We start from the raw sequence: 17494 nt of genomic DNA, 5'->3' as shown, positions 1-17494 counted from the left end.
GAAGTGATTGTATTCATATTAGACAAAATAAACTTTAAGTAAAATTGTTACTAGGGACAAAAAAAGGTCATTTTATAATGAAAAAATGGTCAATCTATCAAGAAGATATAATAATTATAAACTTTATGTACCTAACATAAGAGCCCCAAAATGCATGAAGTAAAATATGACAACTGAAGGAAGAAATAAATAGAAAATTCAAAAATAATAGTTGGAGACTATCTGGCTTTTGATAATGTATGCAACAACTACACAGGTCAGCAATGAAACAGAAATATTAAGCAATACTATAAACTAAGTAGACCTATTAACTCACTAACTAGGTCTACTAACTAGCTAGATCTGGAGACCACTCGATCCATCAAAGCAGAATACATGTTCTCATGTGACAGTCTCTAAGATAGCCATATATTAGGAACAAAACAATCAATATGTTTAAATGAATGAAATAATACAAAGTATGTTCTTTGACTACAATAGAATGAAATTAGAAATCGATAACAAGTAAACTTGAAAAAATTTACAGATATATAAAAAGTAAACAATATACTCCTAAATTACCATTAGTTCAAAAATAAGTGAAAATAAAAATTAGAATATACTTTGGATTAATGAGAACAAAAATATAACATGCCAGAACTTATGGGATACAGCACATGCATATGGAAATGCAAGAAACCCTAACTAGCCAAAATAACTTTGAAAAAGAAGAATGAAGAGGGTTCACACTTCTGGCTTAAATACTTCGTACCAAGTCACAGTAATCAAGACAATGTAGTACTGGTGTAAGAAGAGGCACATAAATCAATGGAATAGAATTGAGAGTCCAGAAAAAAACCCATACATCTATGGTCAATAAATTTTTGATAAAGTTGTCAAGCTAATTTTGGGGAGGGGGGGCAATAGTTCTTTCAAAAATAATGCTAGAACAACTGGATATGGTTAAGAAGTAGAAATAACCCAACTATCCATCGCCTGATGAACGAATAAACAAATATAGTCTAACCATACAGTAGAATATTATTTAGCCATAAAAAAGAATAAATTACTGATACATGCTACAATATAAATATATCTTGAAAGCATTAATCCAACTAAAATAAATCAGACAAAAAGTCCATCTATTGTATGAATTAATTTATGTGAATTATCTTCAATAGTCAAATCCATAGAGACAACAAAATAATAAATGCCAGGGAATGAGAGAAGAAGGATTTTAAAGTAAATTGTAAGATGAGATTTCTTTTTGTAGTGATGGAAATGTTCTGAAATTAGGTAGTAGTAATGCTGATACGAAAACTCACTGAATTGTATATCTTAAAATGGTCGATTTTATGTTATATGAATTACAACAGACTTTAAAAAGAAGAATAAACATTATAAGAGAAAACATACCAATCTAACAAGCAAATTCAAATACAAAATGCTTAATTTTAGTTCTCAGTTCATAGAATTTCTTTTAGAAGGAAAGGAAATATAAGGTCCTACTATAGTAAAAGTTTCTTTGCTTTTTTTGTACATGGCAATAGAGAGAATCTTCTTTTAGTTCTTTGAGCATCTTGAAGACAGTTGTTTTAAAGTCTTTGTCTAGTAGATATACAATCAGGTTTTTGGCGGGGATAGTTTCTGTTAATTTTTTTCTTTGGATGGGGCATATTTTCACGTTTCTTTGTATGCCTTTAGATTTAAAAAAAAAACTATTTGAATTTAATAATGTGATATCTCTTTATATTCTTTCCCTTCCCCAGGATTTGCTAATTATTATTATTTTATTATTATTATTATTATTATTTATTATTATTATTGCAGGCTGTCTCTGTAGAAGGAACGGCCTGAGATATAAACTAAAGGACTTCTCAGGTCTTTTCCGAGCCTGTGCCTTTCCCTGGGCATGCATAGTCACTTTATAATTTTCCCCATATATGCAGTTGCTTCTGAATGTCTTAGTCTTTAATGTCTGGCTCAAAAAAAAAAAAAGAGAGAGAGGAAAAAAATAAAGGGAGAAGAAGGATATCAACACTTTAAATTCGCTGGAAATCACTTCAGCTGGAAGGAGAGGAGCCTGCAACAATTGGGGGTGGTACAACAACAATGGCCACTCTCTTCTTTGTCTACACCTTAGTGATCAGAAACAGAGGTTAGCAATTGGGAGCATAGATTCCCAATATTTGGAAGAACAGAATTTTATTTTTTATCTACCCTAGCTTCCCCAAGCTGCATTATGGATGCTCCAAAAACACATGAATAGCTGTTTGCTCTGTGGCTGGGGATGGGAGATGGTTGGCTGCTATTGTGCTATGAACTTAAATTGGCAAAAATTAAGTACAATTTTCTTTCCAACTCTTTTCCTGGAAGTTGCAAGCTATCAATGGATTATTCCAGAGTTCCAAAATAGGTATATCGCACAGATTCTGCCAGTGCAAATGTTGTCTAGGTGGGAGACAGATTCTTGGTGCTTTCTGCTCCTCCATTTGACTTTCTTCGTTAAAGTTTTAAATGTAATATTTTTCACACATATATTCATGAGAGTGTTGAATATTCTTTTAGTGTGTCATTTCTTTCTGTTTTTGCTTTGATATTTTGGAACATGTGTATTCTTATTCAAAAGGTTAATAATCTATTCAACTCTTGGTTTTCCTTTTAGAGCAATCAAATTATGTATATATTGATTACCTGTGTTTATACATATGACTTTATTTTGAATACTAAAAATATATATTTCTTTATGTATGGATAGTTTTTCCTTTATTCATATCTATCCTTTTTGATGTTTTATTCATTTAGTCTATTAACTTTTTATTTGTTTAAATTTTAACTTCATTTCTGAACGTAAAACATTTATTTCTGGGATTGGTCAGTTCATGCTTTATATCTTCCTACATCTTAGTATTCTAATTTTTTAGTTTTTTAATTTCTTGCTTTTTAAAGTTCAATATTAATCATATTATTACATTACTTTAATTTTATGCTAAAATATTGATTAAGTTTTCATGTACTTTGTGATAATATTTTTTTATTGTCTATTAGGATGATAAGTTCATGTTTATGTCTTTTGTTAGGTGGATTTAGGTCATATTTGTTTATAAGCTTTGATCCAAAACCAGGTAATTTGACTATTTTTTTCAGTTCCACAATCCCTTTGCACTGAAATGATAATAATATACCTACTCAGATTAAGATATATTAATGTATACTATTAATTTGTGTTTATTGTCATGAAGACACAATGAATTGTGACCTATCAGAAAGTGTTTAATTATTTATTGCCTTCCATTTTTAGATATGTAATAATATTTATTTTAAAAATCTTTTTTTTACCATGTTGCAATATTGCAAATAAAACTACTTTAAAAGCATTTACTTAAACTTAAATTAGTGGTAACATGTTTCTAGTACACCTGTGCAAGAAATATATGCCTATATAGAATTAAATATACTAGGATTTTATCAGCAGAAATGTCAGTAAAAAGGAAAAGAAAAAGGAGAGAGTCAGGAAGGTTAGGAGAGTCCATCAGACTATGATGCAAGGCTGATCTCAAGTGAAGCAAAGAAAAAAAAATTGAATGGATGCTTCCTAGGCTGCTGTGCAGTCTAAAAAAGGTTTAGTAAAGCCATAGTGGAGTGCTCCGCACAAAATCAGCCAGCTGAGGAATCCTGTCTCTCAGGAAAGTGTCTGCCTCAGTAACCTTGTTGCAACCAGTCATTGACTGTGAGGAGTCTGTGGAGAGTGTGTCCTCAGCACAAATACGAAGATGGATCTCAAAATCTATCAGCTGGGGCCCTTAATCAATTATAGTCACATTCTCACAGCCCTCTAAATCTGCCCTCTGTTCCAAGCAGATTCACTTGTCCAGCTAGGTTCGAGAGCAGTTCTTCTGTGATTCTCAAGGATCTTTCTTCCTAAAGCAAACTCAGATAAGGATGTTAGTGGAATGAATCTCAGCCTCTACCACTATTATTGACCACTGGGACTCAACTGGTACTATTCCTCTCCTTCCTCCACTGTCTATTCTAAAAACCCTTCACTCTCAGCTATCGCAACAGCAGACTTGGTGGCTTTTCTGGAGATGTGACCCAAGTCTTATTCCTTATGAGTCTGAACCCTTAATAGTGATACTTTTCTCAATTGAGTGTTGCTGCACATGTCTATTCAAAGTTAAAGTGGACAAGCGAAGACTGCAAGTGTTGTACACATTCTATACTCTTCAGTTTTCTTGCATTTGTGGATCATTCATGAGAGGCATATGTTTTCACCATGTGAAAGATCCGATATTACTTGAATCTAGTCTTCCATTTCTTAACCTCAAAGATTTTTCTGAGAAGAGCAAGACAGGTTACAACTACCGAAAGCTTGTTTTTAAAAATTATGCTTCCTCCAAATTTTTGGACCATCTAGAGTTCACCATGATCTACTCATAGCCACTAACTCCATGGCAAATGGAGTTGATTCTTGAGACAATAATGCCATAGCATCAACACTTTTTGAATATATATATGAAATCACTGAAAGAGGACTACAATGCAAATTCACTATGTAACTCATGACAAAGAGTTATTTCTGAATTGTTCAAGTTTAAAGTTAAAGTTTATTTCTTTATTCATTACAAAGATACATGAGCCAATGTTCTCACTGCTGAATGATGCTATGAAATAATCTTGTCCTAGCCTCATCTATCTCTTTATTTCATTATGTTATCCAATGTTTATAATACTCTTATAGAATGGCCTACAAAATAAGTCACAGATCCAATGCAGAAAGAAATCTTTTCTTGTTCTTCACAGATCATTTTACTCTGACCAGTAAAACTTTCATAACTCATTTTCATGACCTTATTGCTGTGGTAGTTTTTTCTACTTCTGGCTACTAGAAAGAAAAAAAATAGATGGAATCTGTAATCCAACCATGACATATGAAGTGTCCAAAGCTATGTGGATTTAGATCAGAGGTCAGGAAATCACTCTCAGTCCAAATTGACTCATTGAAATTTTTTTGTAAATAAAATATTATTGAAACACAGCCACACCCATTTGTTTATATGTTATCTATGGCATAGTTAATTTCAACAGAAGTGGTAATGGCCTATAAAATCCAAAATATGTACTATAATACGCTTTACATAAAAAGTTTGATAACCCCTGTTTCAGGCTTTTGTATTAATATTATAAAGTATTTTCAGGAGAGAAAACGACAACACACCCTAAGATTATAACTTGGATTCTTATCTCTTCATCTTTCCTTCTTGATTTCCTCTGTCATCCTCCTCAATCATTAATTCAGCAATAACTTATACGAATCCACCAAATGTTAAGTTTGGGTTCAGGTATCTGAAAGACAAAAACAATGAGGTCCATGCCCCTTGATCCAGTATTATCTCTTCGGCAAAGGTTTTCCCAAAACTTTCTCACAAACATGGTTACCTCCGCCTTTGCATGCCTTTAGCTCTTTGTTTGTTCCACTCATTCTGCTCTTATATCATCTGATCATGGTTAGGAATTCTAGGAAACAATATTCTATATCTTGTTAGAAAATAGAATCTATGATGGGCAAAATTATCACAACTTCCTATCTTGATTTTGTCACCCATCTATATTTTCTCCTTCAGATTTAATAATTATACTGTCTTTGAAATGGATCAGAAAATTGTGAAAATCATTTCAACACAACACTACCTTGTCCTAGTACAAAATACATATCAAAGTTATACAAAACTGAGATGGGTATTTGGAAATTTTGCACAGTGAGAAAGTTGAAACTAAATTTTCATTTTTAAACATAGTGGCACATGACATATATTTATGGTATTTATTTTATCCATCAGTATGTATTTATGAATCAGAATGCAAAGGTCATAATTGTATTGTACTTCGGTATTTTTTTTTATTCAGCTTGTATTGTGCCTCTCCAAATTTTGTGGGAGAAATATATGCCTCTACACATTGCTTCTGCTACCACATGCTAAATTCGATTGTTGCAACAGCGAGGGCTCTCCAAATGGATTGGGAAGATACCTCTAAAAAAGGACAAGTGTGCATGCTTTGAGAGTAAGAGAAACCATGGTTAAAAATTAATGAGAGGACTATTTTATTTTTTTCCCTCTCTCCTTCAATAGACTTTAAGAAGGCTATATACAATTTTAAAGAAATTAGCTAATGCGCAACCTTACAGAACTTTTATAAAGATTAATAGAGCCAATTTAAAACACTTAGCATACGATTCAATAAATGTGAATAAAAACACCATCTATTTGTGCCATTCTTGATGAAATCTCCTTGGAACAACCTCTTAATGAGACATTGCAATTTAGGAGCAAGTGCTTATATTTTAAAAATGTAGCTCTGTAAAATGGCCCCTCAGTGACATAATTAATCCCTGGTATGGGTAATGTACACATTTAACATTCAATTGTTTTAACATCAAATATCCACAAATTATTTTAGTACTCCAATAATAAAGAGAAATTCAAAACATGCAGTATTTGACCTGAAAGTGACCCTAGAGATCATTTCATTTTGTGGTTAACACCAATGTTGGTTTCTGGTCCAAAACATAAGGAGCTTGGAAACATACCTATCCTCACAAGAACAGCAAAGATAAAATGCTGAATAAACTGAAAAACAATTACCACTTTTAGAACTATCTAAGAATTGAATTCACAAACAAACCACACTACTGAAACCTGGAGAGACAGGTAAATGCAGAGAATCATAGTTTACCAGGAGCAGAAGCTGCTGCTGCATCCACCAGCTGGTAGGAGCACTTAAGGATAATTCACTGATTGATGGAGATTGAATGTAGAGTAATTTGAGGGATAAATACTCCTGTGAACCTTGCTTTATTGAGAACCCCACACTGTTTTTGTGCATTTTACCTTCAGGAGCCCCACTGGGTTATCAGAATGAAAACTGGAGACAAATCTGCTAATGCTTCCCAGCAGGGGAAGGAGAAAATAGCGACTTTGAAATATTCCTGGAGTGCTCCGTGTTTCTTAACAAAGGCCTTTCTTTATAGAAAACTATTTTACTAGAGACTAATCTAGATGAAAACACAAAAATACCCAACTCCAGCCTCCTCTAGCTTACCTATCTCACTTAAGGGGGATGGGTAAGGAAAACTGAGTAGCACTTGTGAAGTTCATAGCCCAGAGTCACAGGCTTACTAAAAGACAGACACAGTCTATGGTCATGCCACCCTGAATGTGCCGATCTCATCTGATCTTGGAAGCTAAGCAGGGTCAGGCCTGGTTAGTACTTGGATGAGAGACCACCTAGAAATACCAGATGCTGTAGGCTTTAAAAAAACAAAAACAAAAAGAAAACATAGGCCCAATCATAGAATTATAGATGCTTCTTTCCCTCCACATTTTACCTCCACATTAACAGGGCAAGGGATTACAGATAAAAGAAAGGTAAGGCATAGGCTATTTCTAAAGTCTCTAGGGAAGCCAAAGACAAGAGAGACCAAACCAAGGAAAATAGAGAAAATTTTAGTCTCTGACCCCTACAGTTATAGCAAATAGTAAACACAAATTTATCTCCTAGCCAGATAAACACAAAACCTCGCACATGTTGAAAACTTATTTACCTCAGTTCCTTTTATCTAATGAGTAATTTCCGGCTTAAAAAAATTAGAATGTGTGCTAAAAAGCAAAACCAAACCAACCAATCAACTAAACAAACAACACAATCTGAAGAGACAAAGAAATAAATAAATATATAAAATCAAAAATACACAGAAACAGTGATGATCAGAGAGGTTTAATGAATTATTAATTCATATCATTTGTAAAGATTTAAGATGAAAGTTCAAGCAGCCAATTTTTCTGTGTATCTTTTAAACAGTTTCTGTGCATGCCATAATAATATTCTTATTTCATAAAGCTAGAATACTTTGTAAATATTTTGAATTTTGCAGAAAGCTCAATGAGAAAAATTCAGTCAGAGAAACTCTCAAAAGACTTAAACTACTTTCCACTCTCAAACTATTTATACTGTTCTCAACACTGTCCTGTCAGTCTGACAGTGAGGAATTAGATGAATAATTCAACACAAGGTATGAAAGATATACAAGATTTCATAAATGAGTTCTACGTAGTGGGGGCGCATATTAATGGTTAGGGGTGCTCCTTATTTCCCCACTCTCCAGACAGATCAAGGAAACTCTAAACACTTTCTCTGAAAATAGCATTACACTAAATTATGTGACAAAATTTGCCCCATCAGATTTGCCTTTTTGTTACAGGTCATTTGTTATTCTTGTAAAATGACTGTATACAAATCAACAAGTGCCTGAATTAATTGGAGGGCAAATGGAGTAAAGATTTAAAAAGCAGAACAGACCTTGAAAGTTAGACATGCAAAGCAAGTATCCAAAATATACAAAGAACTCATACGACTCAATAACAACAAAAAAAACAAGTCATCCAATCAAAAAATGGGAAGAGGACCTGAACAGACACTTCTCCATAGAGGACATACAAATGGCCAACAACTATATGAAAAGATACTCAACATCGCTAGCTATTAGAGAAATGCAAATCAAAACCACAATGAGATACCGTCTCACCCCTTTTAGAATAGCTATAAGCAACAGGATGAGTAATAACAAATGTTGGAGAGGATGAGGAGAAAAAGAAACCCTCAGACACTGCTGGTAGGGCTGTAAATTGGTACAGCCACTATGGAGGTTCCTCAAAAACCTAAGAATTGATCTACCATATGATCCAGCAATCCCTCTACTGAGTATTTACCCCTAAAGACTTGAAAACCCATATCCGAAAAGATATTTGCACACCAATGTTCATAGCAGCATTATTCACAATGGCCAGGACATAGAAGCAACCAAAGTGTCCTACGATAGATGATTGGCTAAAGAACTGTGGCACATGTATACAATGGAATATTACTCAGCCATAAGAAGAGATGAAATACTGCCATTTGCAACAACATGGATGAAGTTCGAGATAATTATGCTAAGTGAAATAATCCAGACAGAAAAAGTTGAAAATCACATGCTATCACTTATATGTAGGATATAAACCTGAAAGCAACAAAAGAACAGGACAAACAAACAGAGACTCATGGACATGGGCTCTAGACTAGTGGTTACCAAAGGACCATAGAGAAGTGGTTACTAGTGAGGTGGAGGAAAAGGGGAGAGATAAATGGGGTAGGGGGGTTCAAATATATGGTAGCTGAAGGAAATTGGACTTTGGGGGGTAAACACACAATAGAATATACAGATGTCAAATGATAATGTACACCTGAAAATTATATAATTGTATTAACCAATGTTACCCCAATAAACTTATAAAAGTAAAAATAATAAAGTAAATAAATAATAATAAAAAAAGAAAGTTGGGCAGATCTTGGTAGGAGAACAGATTAATGAAAAGGAAAAATATCTAGGCTAGCTGGAATCTTTGAGAGGTAAAACCTCAGTTATATTGCTCTTGGCCAGCAATTTACAGTATGGTGAAAGCAGAGTGTATATAATTAAGGCATCTGGAGACTGTATGAGAGCATTCTGCCTCTTGCAGGATTGGAGTGCAGAATAGTAGTCAGATTTTTTTCCATGCAATTTTATTGAGCAACAGCACAACTAAAGATGCAAAAGTTTTTAGAGTTTGAACTTTTAGAGGTTTTAGTGTTTGAACTTTTTATATTTATATTTTGACATGTTATGAGTTAACTTTTTTTGTATGGAATGTGATGTGGAATAGCATGGAGAAATTGAGCCCAACAAAAGGACCAACACAGGGCAACAAGTACAAAATATGACTTTAAAAAAAATGAATTTCTATCACTAACACACCTATGAGAATGGCCAAAATCCAGAACGCTGAGAATACTAAATACGGGCAAGGATATGAAGCAACAAAAAGTCTCATTAATTGCTGATTGGAGTGCAAAATAGTATGACTTCTTTGAAAGAAAGGTTGGGGGTTTCCTACAAAACTAAAATACTCTCACCACACAATCCAGCAAACATGCTCCTTGGTATTTACCCAAAGGAATTGAAAATTTATGTCCACACAAAAACCTTCACACAGATATTTATAGCAGTTTTATTCATAATTGTCAAAACTTGAAAGCAACCAAGATGGCATTCAGCAGGTGAATGAACAAATAAACTGTGATATATTCAGACAATGGGATATTAGTCAATGTTTAAAATATTAGCTTTGGTAAGATATGAGTGAACCTTAAATGCATACTATCAAGTGAAACAAGCCAGTCTTAAAACACTGTATATACTGTATTATTCCAACTATACAACTTTTGGAAAGGGCAGACCTATGAAAACAGTAAAAGTATCTGTGGTTGCCAAGAGGTTGGGGGAGGGAGGGACGAACAGGCACAACACAGATTTTTAGTGCAGTGAAACTACTCTGTATGATACTATCATGATAGATGTCTTACAAATTTATCAAAACCCATACAGAGAATGTACAACCCCAAAAGTAAACTGTGGACTTTGAATGTGAATGATGTGTCAGCGTAGGCTCATCAGTTGTAATAAATGTATCACTCTGGAGGTGGAAGTTAACAGTGGGAGAAGTTGTGCATGTGTGGGGCAGGAAGTATAGAGAAAATCTCTGTACCTTCCTCTCAGCTTTGCTGTAAAATTAAAACTACTCTTAAAAGTAAGTCTATTAAATTAAAGTAAAATTTAAAAAGTGAATTTTCATGTTTAATAGAGAAAACTTCTTTTATTGAGAAGTTTAAGAGAAATGTGTGTGTGTGTGTGTGTGTGTATTCAAATGAATAGGCGTGTGTGTGTGTGTGTGTGTGTGTGTGTATTCAAATGAATGGGCACAGATTTTTAAGAAGTTAATAATAGAGAGTGAATAGCAACAAAAATTAAGACAGAAAAGCCATAAAGATTTAAGTAAATAGAAATCTTTGTTAAAGGCATTTGTGCAAAAAGAAGTAAAGTAGCTTTATAAAGATAAGCATAGATGCCAAAGAGAACATTTTTTCAAAAGATCGAATTTTTCTCTGCAGTCTTGCAATTAGTAATCTCATAATCAAAAGATTTAATACAAGTTTTAGCACAAAGAATTATAGAAAATTCTGTGTGATGTAATACTTTGAACTTGCATCTCCATATCAACTAGAAGTGTCAAAATTCATTGTTATATCTTGCTTTGTCTAATTGTTCATATAATATCATGCATGTCTAGGCAATTAATAAATAATTTTAATAGTGATATTGAGGGAGATGGTAGAGTAGGAATTCCACAATTTCTAGGCTACTAACTAAAGGGTGAACCCAAACCTTTGTCATATGGATTTGGGAAAGTAAATAAGTGAATTTTACCATTATCTCTATTTGCTTGAATATTCTATCTAATTCTTACAGAGACATTTTGACAACATTTCTAATAGCTAAGAAAAAGTTAGTTATGGCACCTATTAGTGACCATGTAAACTCGAAGCTAAAGCTTTCAGTAAGCATGCAGACGAGATAATGCATATCTCTATCATTAATATCAGCTTTTTATTTACCAAAACTCTGTGATACAGACATAACAAGACATATAGGAATAGAAACATAAGTATTATTATTATTTTGACTCTTAAGTATTATTGTTTATTTTATAATTTAGCTCTCAGAGGATCTTACAGTCAGATACACTTGGAATGTCCTCAAAACGAGTTATCTAATTTATACTTACTTTATTAAGTAGGGCCTCATCTTCTAGCAGTTCTTAATGTTTGATACTGTTGTCCAACAAGTCCTGGAAATGACCTTATTCCTTGTGTGGGTCCGGCTCTGTTCCTCTATCACTTATCTAAAAGTTTCTTACCTTGTTCCTTTCATTTTCCTGCTCCATAAATTGAGGATTCCTAAAGATTGTGTCTTTAGTTTTGCTCCTTTCTTCAATCCATCCATCCAGCTAGTTCTTCAATTAATATTTATTAACAATCTACTATATGTCACATACTCTGCTGTCCTCTAGGGAGACCAGGAAACAAAACAGTTGCTTTTTGCCTTCATGAAAAATGTTTAATACCAAATCTCATCCATCCTGTGCAATGTCTTCCTTGAATAATTTTTTTTTAAAAAAGTGACCACCTCCTCCTTTTAGAGCCACAACATTTTATTTATTTTTTAAATGTTTTATTTATTTGGTTTATGAGCAATGTAAATTTATTTCTCACAGTTCTGGAGGCTAGGAAGTCTAAGATACCGGAGGATCTGCTATCTGGTGAAAGCCTGCTTCCTGATTCATTGATAGTAGCCTTCTTGCTGTTTCCCCGCATGGCACAGGGGAGCGAGGAAGATTTCCAGGGCTTCTTTTATAAGAGAACCAATCCCAATCATGAGAGCTTCACCCTCTTGACCCAATCACTTCCTAAAAGCCTCACTTCCAAATACCATCAAGCTGAGGATTAGGTTTCAGTATCTGAATTTTGGGGGGACACATTTAGTCTGTAGCAGGAATCAGTGGAGTAGAAAGTGTCAGTGTCTACAGGGGCTATACCCTGATCCAGCTGTTCTTAATTCATATGCCTCCAGGGATTATACATTAGCCTCAGAATTTCACATCAAATTTGATTTAGGCACTCCCACTTGCTGAGATAAAACAACTATTCTCTTTCCTTTTTCCCTGGGAGTACTTTAAGAGTTGAGAAGCACTTCCAATAATGTCCTCAGAATACAAACCATTCTAATATATATTATCTTTTTTTCCAGATCCTTCTGCCTTTCACTCTCCCTCTGTTTTTTTTTTTTTTTTTAAATTTTGGAAATATAATTCACATGTAACATTATATTTTTTCAAGTGTATAACATAATGTTTTATATTGGTATACATTGCAAAATGATCACCACAATAAACGTAGTTAACATCCCACCACCATACATGTTACAATTTTTTTTCTTGTGATGAGAACTTTTAAGAGTTACTCTTAGCAACTTTCAAATACTCGATACAGTATTACTAACTATAGTCACCATGCTGTACATTATATCCCTGTGACTTATTTACCTTATAACTGGAAGTTTATACCTTTTGATCCCCTTCATGAATCGTAGTATTTTATTTGAGTCACTATATGACACATATTACATTTACCTTGATGTGGAATTTTCATAATACACAAGCATACAAACCTCAGAAAGGGAAAACATACGATGAAAATGTCTGCTAGGAAATATCCTTACAAAGAAAAAGACATTTGTTTAACCAGAGTTACACTATAAAATCAATCCTGTGAAATTCCATTTGAACAGGAATTTTAAATCTCTAAAATCTATAACAAAGAATAAAAGAGTTAAGATATAAAAAAAGAAAAAAATGATGCCATTAATTTCAACCTAACCATCAGATGTTGATTAACTAAAAGTCATACATCATTTTTTTATTGCTATATTTTTAGTTTTTATTTTCTCACCCATATCATGATGCTCCAAATCTTATCGTGGAAATGAATGACTATAATTATTGTATAAAATAACAAAATACATAGAGAAAGAGAGAGGTATTAATGAATTAAGGAAAGTCTTTTAATTTTTAGACATTGCCCAACAAGTAATTGTCAATACTGAGGCTTATCAGTTCTGAGACCATTTTTATACTGTGTTGCACAGTGTCATATGCAAAGAACTTAACATGAGGAAAAGTCTGCTTTATTTTCATATAAAATATCATCTGTGTGTACTAACCTTAAAATTCTCCTTTTTATGGAAGACTATAAGGGACATTATAATTACACTGGTAGTGGATTTGATTCACTAAAACATCAAACTAAAATGATGTTTCAATGAATCCAATTTTTTTACACACGTGATATTTATTCAAATATCAAAGGTTTCAAAATATTGAATATTATGACACCTAGGAACTTAGAGCTACAACTTACCATAAGATTATTTTACTGTATTGATGTACACATTGAGGTTCAAAGAGGACAAGTACATTATCACAGTCTATTTTATGTATATTAATTTAAAATGTATACATTAATAAGAATGGGAGTTTGCTAACAACTTCAAAATCATCCTAACCAACTTATGTATAACTTGTAAGCAGAAATGCATATGTCATTGAACAAAAATCTTATTTCATGAAGCCCAATACTATGCTCTAATTTTTGCTGTGATTTTCTCAGAGATACTTCTGATCTGGTTCGAATGTGAACCATTATTCCTATTTGGCACACAATCAAAAAAAACAAATGCACCAGAACTAACAACAAAACTTAGAGGCCACCATCATCTGCCAGATCAGTCAGGAGTTCTATGCCTCCCATGTTTATCTTTTCATGTCTTATTTCTTTGACTACAATGATGTGGATCTACCAAATGTTATGAAGAGAGAGAACATACTGAGAAATTGATAAGAATCCAGAACAACGAAATAGCCAAATGTTACTTCAGGATATTAAGAAATGAAAAAGTGAAGAATAAGAGAGTGAGTTGAATACAATGGAGTATACATGACACATAGAAAAATATGTGAGTTAGTCACTACTGAAACTGTAGAAACAGCCCACTGAAAAAGTGATCCCGCTTATAGGACTTCCTTAAGACTTATTATGTGAGATAACAGGTAAAATTTGTCACAGAACTGGGTGGCTGTGTAATCAGCTTGCAAAGATGAGGTCCTGGCAGTCACTTGATAAGTACACACGGGGAGATAGTGAAACTGAAAGCTCAGCCCTAGCTGCCTTTCCCACAGCCATTGGGGTGACTTGCCAATGCAGCCCAAGCATGTTTAGTTTACCTTTTCATTTCATACATTGCACCAACTCATCTTCCTGGATTTTCTTGCATTTTTATTTTCCTTTTCAAGAAACTAATTTGGTGTCCTCCTCCCATGTGTTTGTATGAAAATATATAGTATATCTGTGCCTGTGGAAGTCCCAGACATTAATCCTCATAGCTCTTTGAGAATTTTTTTTTTTTAGAAATTATAAAAATAAAGATTTTAAAGATTGAAAAATTTGGGGGAATAAGTGTTTGGACATCAATCCCTGTCTAATACTAGAACCAGAACTCTTAATCATAATGCTCTTCTTGATCAATCCTGTGGCATCCCTATTTTAAGAAGAAGCAATGCAAAAGAATCTCATTTAAATTTAAGCAACATAAAGTTATTTAATTTAGAACTACCATAGGTTTGGAAAATATTTTATTATCTTAAATATAAGTAGGTTGAGAGAAGTATTTTTTCTAAACTATTTTATTGTTTTTGTTTGTTTGTTTTTTGTTTTTTGTTTTTTTTTCCTCTCTCTCTCTCTGTGTCTGGTACCACACAGATCTAATTCCCTTTACTTGTAGGAGAAAAATTGCTCATTCTATTAGTAGTATGACATCTAATCCTTCTGGATCTATCAAAATCTCACCACCTTAGATAATAAAAATAGTTTTAAAATGTATATAATCTGCTGATAAAGTGAAGAAAAAAATCTCCTAGACCAATAAGTGGATTCTGTTTATTTGTAATCTAAATTATGTTTTGCACTTTCTCCATTAAAAATGTTCATTGCTTCTTATCACAATAAAAATCTTTTGCAGGCTTTCTAGAAGAAAGTAGCAAGATAAATCTAGTAAGCTCATACAAGTAAGATCACCTGAAAAAGTAGAGATATAAAAAAGAAAATGAAACCTTCAAAGATAACTTTTATTTTTGCTTTAAGACCCAACTGGTTTGTGATAGAAGAGAAAGCTAATTTATGATCTGTTACCTCTAGCTTAAATCAAGAACTGCAGGACACCAAATCTCTGTCCTCCCACATGGATCTGAGTTTAAGGGTGAGGAGAACAACAGGACTTCACCAAAGTTCTCTATCTTTAGCCTTGAACTATCAGATGTGAGCTGTCTCTCCATAGTTTCAAAATTCTAATATTCACCTCTGATCTTAGACTCATGTTTCAAAAGTTCAGAAAACTGATACCCAGATTTGGAGGAATTGTGTACAGACAACGACAAAGAAGTTCCAACTATTATAGTTCTCTTTTTTTTTCCATTTATCAAAGAGTAAGAGCCTGATGGCTACAAAAGACATTACTGAAAAATTAGGGAACTTCAAATATGGACTGTGTTAGATAAAGTATTGTTTATTGATGTCAGTTTCTTATGAATGGTAATGATATTGTGGTTATAAAGGAAGATAATATTATAGATAGAGGATACATGCCAAAGTATAGGCTGAAATTTACCTTCAAATAATCTGAAGAGAGAGGGAAAGAATATACACACACATATACACGTACATGCACACACCCCAACCCCAAAATAACAACATATAACGTGTTAATAATTGGTTAGATTAATCCAGATGAAAGGTATACAGGTATTCATCAGTAATCCAGTCTACAAGTTTTCATTAAGTTCTACATTTTTTCAAAATAATAATTGGCAAAAACAGGTAAATCTTCAAACTACTGGGTTGGTCTAATTTTTTTTATTACCATGTACAATAATAGTGTTTACAACATATTTATAATTTTCATATTTACTTCATACACTGAAATATGAGCTTCTCAAAGATAAAGACTCTGATGTTTTCCCTTCAACTCTAGCAAAGCAACAGTATATTGCACTCATTTTTTTCACTCATTTGTCAAATAAATAAATTTTAAAAATATGACAAATGTAAGGGAATCATGTAGTCCCTGACCATCTGTATATGCAGAGCTAGTACTTTTCCACTCTGGGTTTGTGTGTGTGTGTGTGTGTGTGTGTGTGCACGCACGCGCACGCGTGCGTGTGTGTGTGTGCGTGGTCATGTACACGCTTCTGTTTACCTGTAATATAGTGTCAAAACATGCCTATTTTGTCTTATCATCTATTTATAACTTAAAATGGTAAAAGGTGACAGTTGTGTGTTGGAGAGAAAGAATATAGATTTTACCAAATATTCTTTTTCATATTTTTCCCAATTTGACTCATACTATTAAAAATATCAGCTCTGAGGATTATAAATTTTCTAATATTAGCTTTTTATCATTTTATTAACTCAAGTAGTTAAGCATTATTCTACCATTCAGCCACACTGAAGTGATTATAATTTTGCACACATTTGTAATTTTTAAATCTAGACTAGTTTATACTAGACTACCCACTACCGTTACCACTGCCAATAATAATATGTGTTATGCTCTTCTAAGACTTTATTTGTATGACTGTGTACTATAATTGTCTCCATTTTATAGAAGAGAAAGCTAAAGGTTTTAAATGTAGCTAAATTGCTTAGGGTCACCTAGCTATTAAGTGGCAGAATTATCATTTGAAATCTGGAAATCCAAAGCATAGTCATCTACCTCACCAATATACAATACTGCCGAATCCTGAAAGTTGGATGGTTTAAAAATAGTGTCTTGGTGCTTTCTCAGCAACTGAAGTCTAAATTCATGTGAAAACTTACAGAGAGAATTCTGAGAGTTATAACAATTGGGAGACATTGAGAATTATAAATAGAAAAAGCATTCCTAAGAAATTATAAAATTATTAAGCCAGAAATAACATTCATCCCTGATCCC

The 17494-nt window shown here is 33.2% G+C and overlaps 1 pseudogene; it reads left to right on the top strand.

The window, feature by feature from the left end:
• The first annotated feature begins 7172 nt into the window (after window positions 1-7172).
• On the top strand, window positions 7173-7290 carry LOC112474972 (annotated as a pseudogene).
• Window positions 7291-17494: the final 10204 nt, after the last annotated feature.

Source organism: Pteropus alecto, unplaced genomic scaffold (assembly GCF_000325575.1).
Source record: "Pteropus alecto unplaced genomic scaffold, ASM32557v1 scaffold7, whole genome shotgun sequence".
NCBI classification, from domain to species: Eukaryota; Metazoa; Chordata; class Mammalia; order Chiroptera; family Pteropodidae; genus Pteropus; species Pteropus alecto.
This window is presented reverse-complemented; position numbering and strand designations above follow the sequence as displayed.